Here is a 14,133-nt window from a genome sequence, read left to right on the forward strand (position 1 = left end):
CAGTACAGAGCCTGACACGGGACTCAAACTGATGAACCATGAGATCATGACCTGAGCTGAAGTTGGATGTTTAACCAACTGAGCCACTCAGGTGCCCCTCTACCCATGGTTTTTTACATTACAAATAAAAATAATCTTTCTTAGGGGAAAAGAAGTATTTTAGGGAGGTACTTTTCTTCCACTGACTGGTGACATTTCAAAGGAAATATATAACCAAGTGTATAACAGGATCTCGTTATGGAGGGACTTTATCTCTGCTTGGTACTCAAGGGTATTAATTGTGGCATGGAAGGAATGGTGTGTATAAGTCAATGTTATGGGAAGCACAATCCTCCCAGGAGTCAGTAGGGGGCAGCCCCCATGTTCACCCTTATACAGAAATGGTATCAAAACAGCCAATCACATGTGACCCTTCTCAGTTGTCATAGGTGGAAACTGACCCCTGGGAGAGGAGGTCCAGGCCTGTGACCAAGAAGAGGGCACAGGGCATTTGTTCTGCTAAGCATGCCTACAACCCTGGTGTTGAAACACAGACGTAAGCTAGTCTTTGGAGACAATTGAATCCAGCACTTTTGCTTTTACGGAAGAGGAAACGAAATGTCACAAAATGAGTCACAAAATGTTAGGGTAAACAGAGACTTACATATTATGAGGTCAAATGTTTCCATAGAGACCTGGGGAGGGTGCCAGTGCCAGGGAAGATTCTATAGAAGATGGAGAAGTCAGAAGGGAACAGATAGAGGGGACTCCAGGCTTGTTCCTTCATGCTTCAATCCAAACAGCTTATTTCACATGTGGAGATTTCATCTGAAAAATTACTGATTTGATCCAATTACTTTAATATTAAGATGAAGAAGCAAAATCCCTAAAAGACTTGCCTCAAGTCAGACAGGAAGTTCAGCACCCAACTGGGGATCAGAACACTTACCTCCTGTGTCTTTGTGCATGTGATGCTCCTCACCAGAGCCACGTGGGCTCCACAGAAGGGATGCTGGCAAGTAGTGTAGTTGACTCAGGGGTCAGGAATCCCTGATTCCTAAGGCAAAATAATACATCATCACAGACTTGTGGCAAGGAGCCAAGAAGCAAATAGCTACAGAAAGTTTCATAAAGAGTAAGATGCTGTGCAAACATCAGGAATTTATTATGACTAATTATTAACATGATTACTGTTACCCAACTGGGTTGATGAATGCAGGAAGGGTGATTCTCAAGCTAATGTGGCATGGCACTCTGAAAGTTCCACTGGTGGCATTTTTTAACTTGGTCTTGACATTAGTTCTCTTTATTATGGCTTGGCCTGGTGATACCTCTGCCCACCGCACACTCTCAAAGAAGCTGTGGATGATTTTCAAGTTGAGACTTTCCCAGGGGTGGCTTTACAAAGGGAAAGGAAGGGGAGAGGGCACCAGAGTCTGCATGGAAGGTAGAGTCCTAGAGAGAGAGCTGAGGTTCCAAATGACAACTCGCAGAGCATTAGAGACACCTCACCTACTCTTCAAAGCCAGCCCAGAACATAAGAACTGACTACATGTGAGGCCACAGAGCAAAACTTTGCACACACCAAAGGGCAGGTTTCACACATTCCCTAATCACTCTTCAATTAAGTTAGTAATCAGGAGAGGAAAATGCATGTCCTTTGTGGGAAAGACACTTGTGTGAGTACATTGTGATTGTAGAACTGCAGGATTCAACCAGAAAGGTTCTGAGTGAGCCCCAATTGAGTGGTTATGTACTGACAAATAGATTCATGTATGAGCTTGTTTTTATCTGGTGACATAAAACCTGAGGCTGTGTTATAAACTCTATTTAGACTAGAAGAATACTCGGAGGTGATCTATTCTTTTTTTTTTTTTCACTCATAATGTACCCAAAATTCTTTTATTTTTATTTTTTAGAGACCTAGAAACAAAGTACCTCCAAGTAAAATAAGCTTCAATATTAGACTCAGCACCTAGCTACCAGACCTGTAATTCAGTGGTGTGTGCCTTCAATCACTCATTCACTGGATAAATGGGGGAGATAAATGCTAACTGCTATTGTTAGCAGTACCTGCGAGGCAGCCCCATGGGGAAAGCAGGCCCAGGTCTCTGCACCTTCTGGAGTGAACATGTGCAGCAGCAGGACTGCTGGAGGCTGAGAGGGATTTGGGTGCCTGCCCCATCACCCTGTGGCACTGGCCCACCAGAAACCTCTCTGTGGGAGTCTGAAGAGTATGCACTTAAGCTGGGCCACACCTGTCTGCGCTATGGCATGCACTGGTTGGAGGCTGTCCTTCCCAAGGGCAGAGCATCTTGGCCCCATGAGCATGCCCAGTCACCATACTTCCACCAACTCTGGGTCCACTGAGGCATCAGCATGGGGACAGAGTGGCATGACCTCCCAGGGACTGTGTCTGTGTCTTATGGAAATCACCAGCAAGGTGACAAATTAGAAAAGACTATTTTACTCCAAAAATGTCAGAATGTAATAAACACAAACTTCAGGCCTTCCTTCCCAAAGTGCAACACAGGGGAGGTCCTGAAGGAGCTGCATGTTCCCTTCCAGACTCTACAGGGGGGTGGAAGGGAACAGTGCAGGGTGGGGGCGGGAGGGGAGGAGAGAGCATGACACCTGGTGGAGACCCAGTGCCCAGCGGCCAGAACCTAACCCAGAGCCTCCCACAGGAGACCCCCTGGTACCCAGCACATGTGAGACAGCAGATGGGATCTGATAAGCTCAGGAGCATATCTGAGAGACCCTCTGAGATCCACCAGAAATCCTGGAGGGAACTTTAAGGGAGTCAATGTCCTATAAGAATAAGTGAGGGAGGGGCGCCTGGGTGGCTCAGTCGGTTAAGCTTCCGACTTCAGCTCAGGTCATGATCTCGCGGTCCGTGAGTTCGAGCCCCGCGTCGGGCTCTGGGCTGATGACTCAGAGCCTGGAGCCTGCTTCCGATTCTGTGTCTCCCTCTCTCTCTGCCCCTCCCCTGTTCATGCTCTGTCTCTCTCTGTCTCAAAAATAAATAAACTTTAAAAAAATTAAAAAAAAAGAATAAGTGAGGGAAGAACGTGGGAAACCAGAGCTACTCTTAATGGAAACTATTCTCACAGGTGGAGGGTGAACGTGGAGTTGCCTTATTTTAGCTAGCATGCTCTTTGAGGCTAGACACAACTTCAAGTACTACTTGGGAGCTATGTCACCTCTCTAAGTAAGATTTCAATCTTTCTGAACCTCAGTTTCTCCATCTGTCAAATGGTGGCAGATTACCTCCTGAGGTTGTTCTGAGAACTACAGGGGACAAGATGCAAAGGACTTGGCATGACATGCAGCACAAAGGGGGTGCTATCCATGGTAGCTAGAATTTTTGCAATTGGCTGTACTAGAATCATTATTACTCAGAGTAGTATTGATAGATAGGTTAATATTAATAGTATCAGTAGACAGTAGTATTAATAGGTCGATACAAAAGCAGGTGCAGCACGAAGAGCAGAGTGTTAGCCACTCAGGTAGAGTCAAAAGGGTCATTCAGGGCCAGGCTTTCAAGGCTGAACAAGAGGTGTCATAAAGCAAATGAGGAAGGAAAGATTATTCCACATAGAAGGAGGAGATAGGAAAGTTGAGTGGCAGGAAGTGGCCTGTAACTTAAGGCACTCCCAACTGTCCAATGGAGGAAGTGGAGGGGCAAGGCAAGGGAGCTCCTAATTGAGGACACGAAGTGATAGGGAAAGAACTGAGCCCTCAGACTACATGTGAGGAAAGCCAGGGCTTGGGGAGGCAAGCACTGGCTCCAGAATTCCAGACACATCCCAAATTTATAAATAGATATGTTTCCCTTTCAATAAAGGTAACTTGTTTAATGTGTAGCCCAGGATGTCATCCCCAGGCCCCAGCCTTGCAAGAACCCCCAGATTTCCACTCATACCCAGAGATCTGTGATTCCCAGGTCACTTGCAGCTCTCAGTTCCTGCTCCTGAGAACTCCACTTCGCCCATTCCGTCTCTCTGTTAGTAGTGTACTCAAGACACATTTATGGAGTGCCTGCTATGCATCAAGCATGGTTCCAATGGCAATAACGAAACAATAACAAGTGTCTCCCCTCATGAAGCTTACATTCCAGGTGGGGCAGAGGAGATGAGGAGAGACAGGCAATAAGCAGACAAAAATTAAGCAAAACACATTAAGTGTTGGATGGTGATAAGTGCTATCAAGAAAAGCCAGTGTGACCGATGAGGATAGATAAGCAAGAGATGAAGCTCAAAACAATCTTCTCCCTCCCCCTTACCCCTCCCTAAATCTGTTGCCTTTACAATGCAAAATCTGTGTTCCCTCTTCTTGCTTTAATTCATCTTCCTTTGGTGACAGTGACCTTAAGTGCACATCTCTCCAAACCTAGTAGAAACTTGAGCTCAGCTACTCAAAGGAGCATTATTGTCTCACACAAATTTCAAAAAAAAAAAAAAAAACAAGAAAGAAGGAGGAGGAGAAGGAGGAAAAGGAGAAGAAGAAGAAGAAGAAGAAGAAGAAGAAGAAGAAGAAGAAGAAAGAGAAAGAAAGAAAGAAAGAAAGAAAGAAAGAAAGAAAGAAAGAAAGAGAAAGAAACACCCTGTTCTATAACATGGGTAATTAAATTGTTAAGAAAATTTAAGAGTTTGCCAAGAACTAACATCATATTGTTCACATTTTAACTGGAAAGATTACCAAACCATTCCTGTTTTTCAATCTGATAAGTCAGCTTATTTTAGTTAACAAAATCACTGGATTCCTCCAGCTACGTGATGTTGAGCTGAATGAACAGAGACCGGAGGCAAAACTTGGATGCCAGGGGTACCTGGACTCACAGCAAGTTTCTATTAACAGACTAATTAAAGTGGGTTTTGATGGTTTTAGGAAATGTGGGCTCATCTGGGTGTACAAACAAGGGCTCCTGGCTCCTGGGAGAGCTAATTATAGCTTGATTTGGCAGCACTTCTCACCAGAGCCTCAATATATTAGGCTCCTCATATCTTGTATTGTTCAGCCCTCAGGAAAATATTTTTGTTTTGAAACTTACTGGACTGTGTTTGCTCTGTGGGGTGATGTGAGTAGAAGCAGTCCTTTTCCTCTCTTAATACTTTAAAGTCCCAAAATAGTCCTTGCGGAAAATTCAGCAGGACCAAACAACAAAATAACAGGATCGCAGAGCTGCCACCAGCGGGCATGGAAAGACTGACCCCCAATTCTGTTCTTGTTAATATAACACTTGTCAGGAGTAAGGGGGATATGCTTTTGAACAAGTCAGTGCATAAGCAGGCCCTCTTTGATTCTTGGAGATGTTAAGCATTTAAAATGTGGAAATAAAATAAAAATGTAGGTGGCATGACCTTTTATTACCATACTGGGGTGATGTTTTACAAGATCATCCAAGGATTCTTTAGTTATCTAGTGGACCTGCGCTTAACCTACATTTACTGTTATTGGTTAGGCACTGTGAAATGATGTGATGTATTAGTGACCTTGTCTTGTAGCAATGCATATGATTTCTGTCCTGCAGGAAAATAGTCACAAGTATTACAGTTGTTTTGTTTTGTTTTGTTTTGCCCTGTAGGGCATTAACCAACCAGTGGTGGCCCCAAGTCACCAAACTTCTTTGGGGATGCTTTTCCTGGTGGGCTGGAACCCTGGCTCTCTACTTCCTTTCAAATTAGCTCCACCATCTTACTGATGTCCTTACTCGGGAGCTAAATACAGTATTGGGCTTGTGTTCAATTTATATTTTATGATACTTGTTTTTAGCTCTTTGAAGGCTATATGTTCACAGAAATGACCAATTATATAGATGATTCCTGTCTGTGGACATTGACAATGTTAAGCTTCACCTGAGCCTGAGGCTTCACTGTCAAGGAACCCCCATACTATGTTCCTGGAAACAGCCCTCTGTAAAGAACCACCCTCCCATGAAGCCCCCTAAAGAACCACCCACATGACTTAGGTAAGATGCACAGATGCCTCCCCTTGTTTGCCTGTGACAAGGCCACACAATAACCCTCCAAATTCCCATTCTTTGCCTCATCAATGATTAGTTGAATTGACTGTTGTCACTGACCAATCTGGACAGCTTGAATTACTCGAACTCTAAGCTTCCCTCCTTCCCCAGTGAGGCTCCTGAACTTTGGCCTGAGCCCGCAATCAGAATGTGGATGGTCCCTCCTCAATACACCCTCCTCAGGCCCCCTCCCTGAGAAGAGAGTTGGCTGGCTGAAAGGAAAGACATCACCTGCTCAGCTGTTCTGTCCCAACACCTGCTCAAAGCACTCACCCCACCCCTCCCCAACCCCAGGCAGGTTCTTACTGGCCTTGCTTACCCCTCCCTTTCATGGAAAATTCCTTTCTGCCTGCCCTTTGAGATATTCACAAATCTCATGGTCTGACCCATCTCCTTATTGCAATACTCAGTGAAATGTCTCCTTTCTTACATCTGGATTTGGGTTTTTTTGGCCCCATTCTGACACTACTCCTGTCCTCCCTGCCTCTCCCTGGGATTGAAATCTGGGGCCACTGGATGTCCACACTGTAGTCCTGTGCCTGATCCCACAGGGGACATCAGACTTCCAACAATTTCAGTGGCAATCTCTAGGATCATGTTACCAAAATGCATATGGACCAAAATACCAAGGATGTCTGTCAGCTTGTCAGAAATCCGGAATTCTGTGCCTTAAACCCAGACCTGGGAATCAGAATCTGCATTTTAACAAGATTCCCAGGCTGTTCTTGTGCATGTCCCAGTGTGTGAAGCCATGCCACCGAGCTCAGGGTGGTGGCCCACGACTACCTCCCAGGTCTCTCCCAAAGCCTTGCTCCCCATGGTTCTGTATCCAGAGGCAGTGTTCCCCATAGGGAAGGTTTTTTGCCACAGCTGGAACTTCAGCTGCTCCAGCTGCTGAGAGAGGAGCACGCAGCACAGCTAAACACAAACACCCAGTAAAGGTCCTTGTCTGTGCTGATGAACGACCCGGTTTAAAAAGCCAGCTATTTACAGGCACAATGTTCCTTTTCTTTTAATGAGAAATTGTCACCATGTCATCCTTAGGCAACTGTAGTTATTCTCTGCTATTTCTTTTCCTCCATCCAGGAAAAGCTTGGATTTCCAAATCGTTAAAAATGCATGGCCCAGCTGCCCCTCATGTTAAAGTCTCCATTGCTAGATTTGGCAACATGATTCTCTGGCTCTATGCATTGTTCCTGCAGCTGAGAATAGCACCTGGGGTCTGGCAACCAGACCCCCCATCTTGCAAATGAGCAATCCTCTGGCCCAGACTTCTTTTTATCCATTCAGCTGATAGGCCTGTTTGCTAGCTCAGTCTGGGCAGAAATGGGTGCCTGCCCAGAGAGGAGGTGGAGGAACACTCACCAGGGCCGCGCGCTGAATTATGTTCAAGGGAAGCAGAGTAGGGCAGTAGGAGGGCATGAAGGAGCAGTTGGCCTGGATTCTAAATCCAATTCTACTGCTAGGTGGTTGTATGATGTGACCAGAGTCCTTTAACCGCTGGCCTTCAGGTGTCCCACCCGTAAGTGAGGGAATATTCTAGAGTGGTAGTTCAAAACTTGAGCATGCATCAGTATCCTCCAAAGGGCGTGTTAAAGCCTGTATGGCTGAACCCCAACCCCAGGTTTTTTTAGTTTATTTATTTATTTTGAGAGAGAGAGAGTGAGCGAGAGCAGGAGATGGGCAGAGAGAAAGAGAAAGAGAATCCCAAGGAGACTCTGTACCAGCAGCACAGATCCCAATGTAGGGCTTGAACTCACGAACCGTGAGATCATGACCTGAGATCATGACACCTAACTGACTGAGCCACCCAGGCGCCCCCAATCCCAGATTTCTGATTCCGCAGGTCTGGGATAAAGCCTGAGAATTTTCATTTCTAGTGAGTTCCCAGGTGATGTTGATGGTCCGGGGACCCCATTTTGAGAACCTGTGCACTAAATCCAAGTTCTCAGTCAGTTAGTTCATTAGAATGTCCCTGGAGCCTCTAAAATAAGTTCCCTGGACCACCCCCAGAGATTCCAGTCAGACTGAGCAGGACAGCTGCCTGGGATCACCATTCTTCAAAAATTTCACTGGGCAATTCTAAAAGCTGCCAGGATTGAGAGACTTGGAGTGGATGTTTCTCCACTCTCACATTTATGACACCATGATTCAGGACCACAGAGTGGCCCCTGCCCTGCTGGGGCTGGTGGTAGAAACTAGGCAGGATGCCATTTTCGTATGTCAAGATTTCTCTTTCTGAAAACCCGGTGACCACATGTCCCATCTTCCCCCTTAGAGCTGTGATTCTTCAGGGTGAAGCCATTCCTGGCAGCACCTGCTTCCCCTGAGAAACTGGTAGAAATACAAGCTCTTGACCCTCCTGGGGTCCCCCAAATCACAGACTAGGGTGAAGGCCCTTGAGGTGGTACTGATGCTGTTCATGCTGGAGAACCCCTTGCTGAGAGGAAGAACAGTTTTTCTCTAGCAAAACAAGACCAAATCCTCCGCTGAGAACTTTCAATGTGAACTCTAACCTCAGAGAGAGCCTGCCCTATGTTCCTTCCTCAGACTGTGTAAGCCCAAACATGATTAATATCATCTTATAAATCCAACTACCTCAACAGCTCTGTGGAGAATCCTCTTCTCAAGTGAAAAATAACTGGCTGGCTTTAGAAGTGTCCCTTCAAGGACCTAAAGATCCAGAATCTTCCCATCATCCGACCGGAAGCCTTTGCCTGAACACAGGTAGAGCTACTGGGGAGGAAGTTACAAAAGACTCCCATAGACTGTGGGCCATTTCTCATCTCCCTGCTGCCTCAAGCCTGAGCTGTGGGATGTGGCTTAGGGGTCCTTATGCTGTAGAAACTTTGTTCATAGGTTTGCCATTATTTACTAACAGAGACAAATATCCCTCCCCCACAGCTAAGGATTTAGACAAGTGGTTCCTAGGATCCAGGCCACACACTGGGTATGTGTGTAGTTTGTAACACTTCTAGGGGGTCCAGACTGAGGCCAAGGTGAGCTCAAGGTGGCCTGTGGCCCATCAGTAGCTAGCCCCAGGGTTAAAATTCCCACTATGTGAGCTGAGCAGTTGACATGCTCTCTCTAAATGTCAGTGTCCTTGCCTGTGATCACTGCCAGCTTGGAAGCAGGTGTCCTGCCATCCTCCATGATGTCAGATGGCCAGCCCTGAGCGAGTGGTGGGCACCTGGTAGGCCCTAAACTTGACAAGTAAATGTACTGTTTGAGGCAACAATAATATATATCCTATAAGGTGTTATCCTACAAGATGACATGAGAGAAAGCATGAAAAAAAAATACTTGGCTTGCTGCCTGGTCAACAGTCAGTGCTCATTAGTATTGGCTATTGTTATCAGTCCACGTTTTCATGTATGAGATTTTCTCAGGGGGAAGCCCACTGATATCTATAGGGGAAGTCAACTATAAACCAAACACATCTCATTGATGTAAATCTGGAAATCTCATTCAAAGAAAATGGATCCAGATTTATGCTTCCCCCAAAAGTAACAAGAAACAGTGTTAGCTGGGTAGTGACCTGATGGAAGAGTCCAAGGGAACAGACTTCTTGACCACTGGTAGCCCTGGTGAGGAAAGCCCTGACCATGGCCCCAAGTCTGGCTTTCTTGCCCACCCCTCCGCCCTGCACTGCACACACACATACTGCTGGGAAGGCCTGGCATCTGAGCCCCATCCACAGATGGAAAAAGTTCCCCTGGAGTCACTGGCTACCATCCAGGGCATGGGGCTTCCAAAGGGCACTGTGCCAGTGGGCTTTCCCATGAAGAATGGATTTACAACCTGACAGAATCTCAGGAAAGCTTCCAAAATGCCACAAGGTCACCTGCTCATTCTAGACCATGCATCTCTACTATTGCACATCCCCACTTTCTGTGCATGACACCAGCTTCATTCACATCATGCCATCAAACTCAGTGACTGTCTCTCCTGCAAGGGTGTGTCCTCCAGGAGCACATGTGAAGAAAAGTTGCCCAAGCAGATCCCCCTCTCAGAGGAGGGCCTCCCAGGACTTGGCACCCAGAGCTTTGAGTCTTGTTGGTCTACACTCACATGTTGGACAAGGAATTGTTCAGATAGCAGAACAAATGACTCTCCAGGTTGGCATCAGATAGTACTTGTTACCTTCACACGTGCCTGGTTAGAGTTGGAATGGGGGTGGGAGGGGGGAGAGATGCCGCTCCAGGCCCCACCCCACTCCCTGACCAGACTCAGACCAATTTGTAGGAAAAGGACCCGCTTCTGGACCCAGACCAGTCTATATTCAGTTGTCACCTTCACCATGGCCCAGCTCTGTGATGCTGGATATGTTAAAACACTGTGCTGATCGCTATCTTCTCACCTGTGCGAGGACCATCATGTTCACCATTGTCAGATCTCAGTGGGGTGTGCATGTCCTTCGTGTTTGATCAGTGAAAACTATGAAGATAAGTGATGAAGCGCTGGGTCAGTTTTCATAGCTCGAACTGGTGGGGGAGGGGGAGTCCCAGCCTCGAAGCTTAAAAAAGCTGAGTTCTTGGTGTCAGAGACAACAGGAAGCTTGACAGGCAGACCGACTTGATTGGGTATCAGGGGATCCATCCTCCATGCCCCCCTCATGCCAGGCTGACTTTCCTCCTGTGGTCTTTCCTCTGTTTCTTCTTTCCCCTCCAGTGGTCTAGCCTACTCCCCTCTCCATTGCCCAGAATGGTCCTTTATGCACATGAACTAGATCATGCCATTCCTCCCCACTGAAAACCCTCCAACACTATGGATAAAATCCATAGTCTTCTCAGTAGCTTCCCACTCTACCTCATTGCCCAGCCTCCAGGGCTGAGCGTCCACCATTCCTAGGCCCAAAGTTATAAACTGATTCAACCACAGATGTCACTGGGTGGTGATCACAGGGTGATCCCTACCAGACAACATCTGAGCTTCGCAGGGGTCCTGGGATCTTGGATGAAAAGCATTTCTTGGGGTAAGTGTTTCAGGCACTTCCACATTCTGTTTTGTGGGATACGGTGTAGAGAGGGTTTCCAGTGCGTCTTGACATAGTTCCACAAAAGATCCCCACTTCGTGGCCATCAGAAACCAACCTGCTAAACCTACCAGTGACACATCTGTGGCTCGAGTCCCAACCCTGAATGCATAGCCCGGATTCTGGCTCTCTCTTGCCCTGATGTGGCCCCAGGAGCTACTCAAAAACTCCTAGCCTCTGTAACAAGAGCCAGCTTCTGATTTCTGGTGCTGGCCGTTCTAGATTGAAGAAATGAGCTTTGCCACAAAGGTTGCTAAGCTCTCAGGGAATACAGTCATCACCATTGACATTTCACAAAAAATCCAAAGAGATCATGGGTACACCCACCCTAGGAACTGAGCTCTCATTTTATCTTTCCTTATTCATTTATTTGTTTATTGGCCCAGGACGGTCCATGAAGACGGTGCAATGATGACACTTGCTCTGAAGGGATGATATGACTCCAAATCCCTGCTGTCAGGATAAATAGAAAGCCCTTCACTGTTTGATTATCTAGCAAGAAATTCATGGATGTCCATAAATGTCTAATAAAATGATATGTTTATTCTAAAAGTTGCAGGAACAATCTTTGTTTGCTTTCCCCACCCTTGTGCTTATCCTCCTTAGTGTGAGATGACTAATTGGTTTAACACAGTCATAAAATCTCTGGCTGCTTGCTGCACACTCCTGCTTCCCTCCACGTGCTGAGAGCCCTGTGGAAACATGGCAGTGGTGGTGCACACCCACGGGGCACATATGCCACAGGGAAAAGCTGAGTTGTTTGATCTGCATTGCATGAATTTCTCCTGTTTTCCTTCTATTTATGACCCACAGCCTCCTCCAATGGCAGCTTTGAGAGCCAAGGACCTGCCTCATTATAGTTTACACTTTCTATGAAGGTGTAGACACCATGTTCTTATTCCTAGGATCCAAAGTGCAAATACGTGTAGTGATGTGAACTGGGTTACAAAGGGAACAGGAGATGGCTCCCAGAGCTTCCTGCAGACTGAGGTACCTCCAGGCCTTCTAACTCAAAGCCCTTCCCATATTATCCATCTCATACCTCTCCGTTTTCACTATCTCAATTCCTTTTTATGGATCCAGTGGAGTTTTTAAAATACCCAGAACAGGGGTGCCTGGGTGGCTCAGTTGGTTGAGCGTCTGACTTCGGTTCAGGTCATAATCTCATGGTTCATGAGTTTGAGTCTCACATCCTGCTTGCCACGGAGCTGTCTTCAAAACCTCTGTCCACCTCTCTCTCTGCCTCTCCAATGCTGATGCTATCTCAAAAATAAACATTTAAAAATAAAACAAAAAATATAATACCCAGAACAAGTAGTTTGCAGTAGATTATGCATGGTTTCATCCCATGATACATTTTATTTCACCCAATATATACTTAAAACATTACCATTTCACCAGTTAGTCTATCATGACATTATTGAGATGTTCTATATTCTCGTGTTTTATGGCAAGTCTTCACCAGCCAGCGTGTATTTCACACTCATGGCTCAGCACTCACAAGCTATACTTCTCATGCTTAATGGTTGGCCACACATGGCTGGTGGCTACTTTAGTGGTCAGCACAGTTCCAGATAGAAGAAAAGAAGGAAACTTCCCTACCTCAAAAGCTTGCCAGTCAAAATGAGATAAGGCCAATAAGAGAAGAATAAATCGTAAATTCCTCACTTATGAACACAGATTTAAAAAATCTTAAACAAAATATTTTAAAATTGAATTCACTCGATACACATTGAATAGAGAAGATCATGTCAAAATTGTGATCATGCAGGAGTTTTTGTTTTTGTTTTTTTTTTTCAACGTTTATTTATTTTTGGGACAGAGAGAGACAGAGCATGAACGGGGGAAGGGCAGAGAGAGAGGGAGACACAGAATCGGAAACAGGCTCCAGGCTCTGAGCCATCAGGCCAGAGCCCGACGCGGGGCTCGAACTCCCGGACCGCGAGATCGTGACCTGGCTGAAGTTGGACGCTTAACCGACTATACCACCCAGGCGCCCCAGATCATGCAGGAGTTTAAGGTTGGAGTAACACTGGAAAATATATTGTGTGTGCCTGTGTGTACCTGTCTGCATAAAGAGATTATGAAGAAAGAGAAAAGCCACTAATTATTTGTGGATTCATCACCTTCACCTTGAAGGTGATCCAATTTGGAGCAGCTATTTTTTACTAACTTTTTATGCTGCTACACTTTTTGCATACTAAAAAGCAATAAAACTGTTTTCACAGCATGAGAACAAAAAGGGAAACACACAACTCAAGATCAGAAATGAGATGAAGTAACAATAGAAACAGAGGAAAATAGGATAATTTTGAGAGAATATTTTCTTCACTCCACACAAATAAAATAGGATGAATGTGCTCTGGAAACATATTCAGTATCTGCAATTTTTCTTATCTAGAAAAAAATTTTTTTCTGACCTCAAAAAAAAAAAAGAATATTTAAACAGACAAGTTACCACAGGACAATAGAGAATGTTTATGAAGGTCTGAACTCTTTCCCCAAGGTCCAAATAATCTTTATGAAATGTGATGAAACCCTCAAATTTAAATATTGGATAATTCCAATGACATTTTAAATGTTCTAGGTCAATAAAAAGAGAAAGATGCAGAATTATTTCTATTCAGCACATGATACCAAAATCCTGAGAGAACACACGCAAAAAACAATAAACTAATCTTTTTATGATAATTGATGGAAACATCATAATACTAGCAAATACAACCCAGGAATATGTTAAGAAACAAGAACCCCATTATGTAGGGATCCTCCTCGAAATGCAAGCATGGGCCGAGTTAGGAAATCAATTACTATTCATGCAACTTTATGTCCAACTCAATCAGTTCCTGGAGGCCAAGCCTGAGATGGGGACTCTCATGCAGCTGCTGTATCAGGGGAGCTATCAGGGTGAAGCTGTAAGAGGCAGGAGCAGGTGGGGAGGTGCAGGGTGAATAGGAGTTTTCTCAGGACTCCAGTTTTGGTCTGATCTGCAGGGGGCTCTGGAGCATCTTCTGCTCCAGCTGGAGGCCAGGGTACTGGCTTTCTGTAACCAGTTCCAGTCCTGTGAGACTGTGGGCTGTCCCCGCTTCCAAGG

This window comes from Acinonyx jubatus, chromosome A3 (assembly GCF_027475565.1).
Source record: "Acinonyx jubatus isolate Ajub_Pintada_27869175 chromosome A3, VMU_Ajub_asm_v1.0, whole genome shotgun sequence".
In the NCBI taxonomy this organism is placed as follows: Eukaryota; Metazoa; Chordata; class Mammalia; order Carnivora; family Felidae; genus Acinonyx; species Acinonyx jubatus.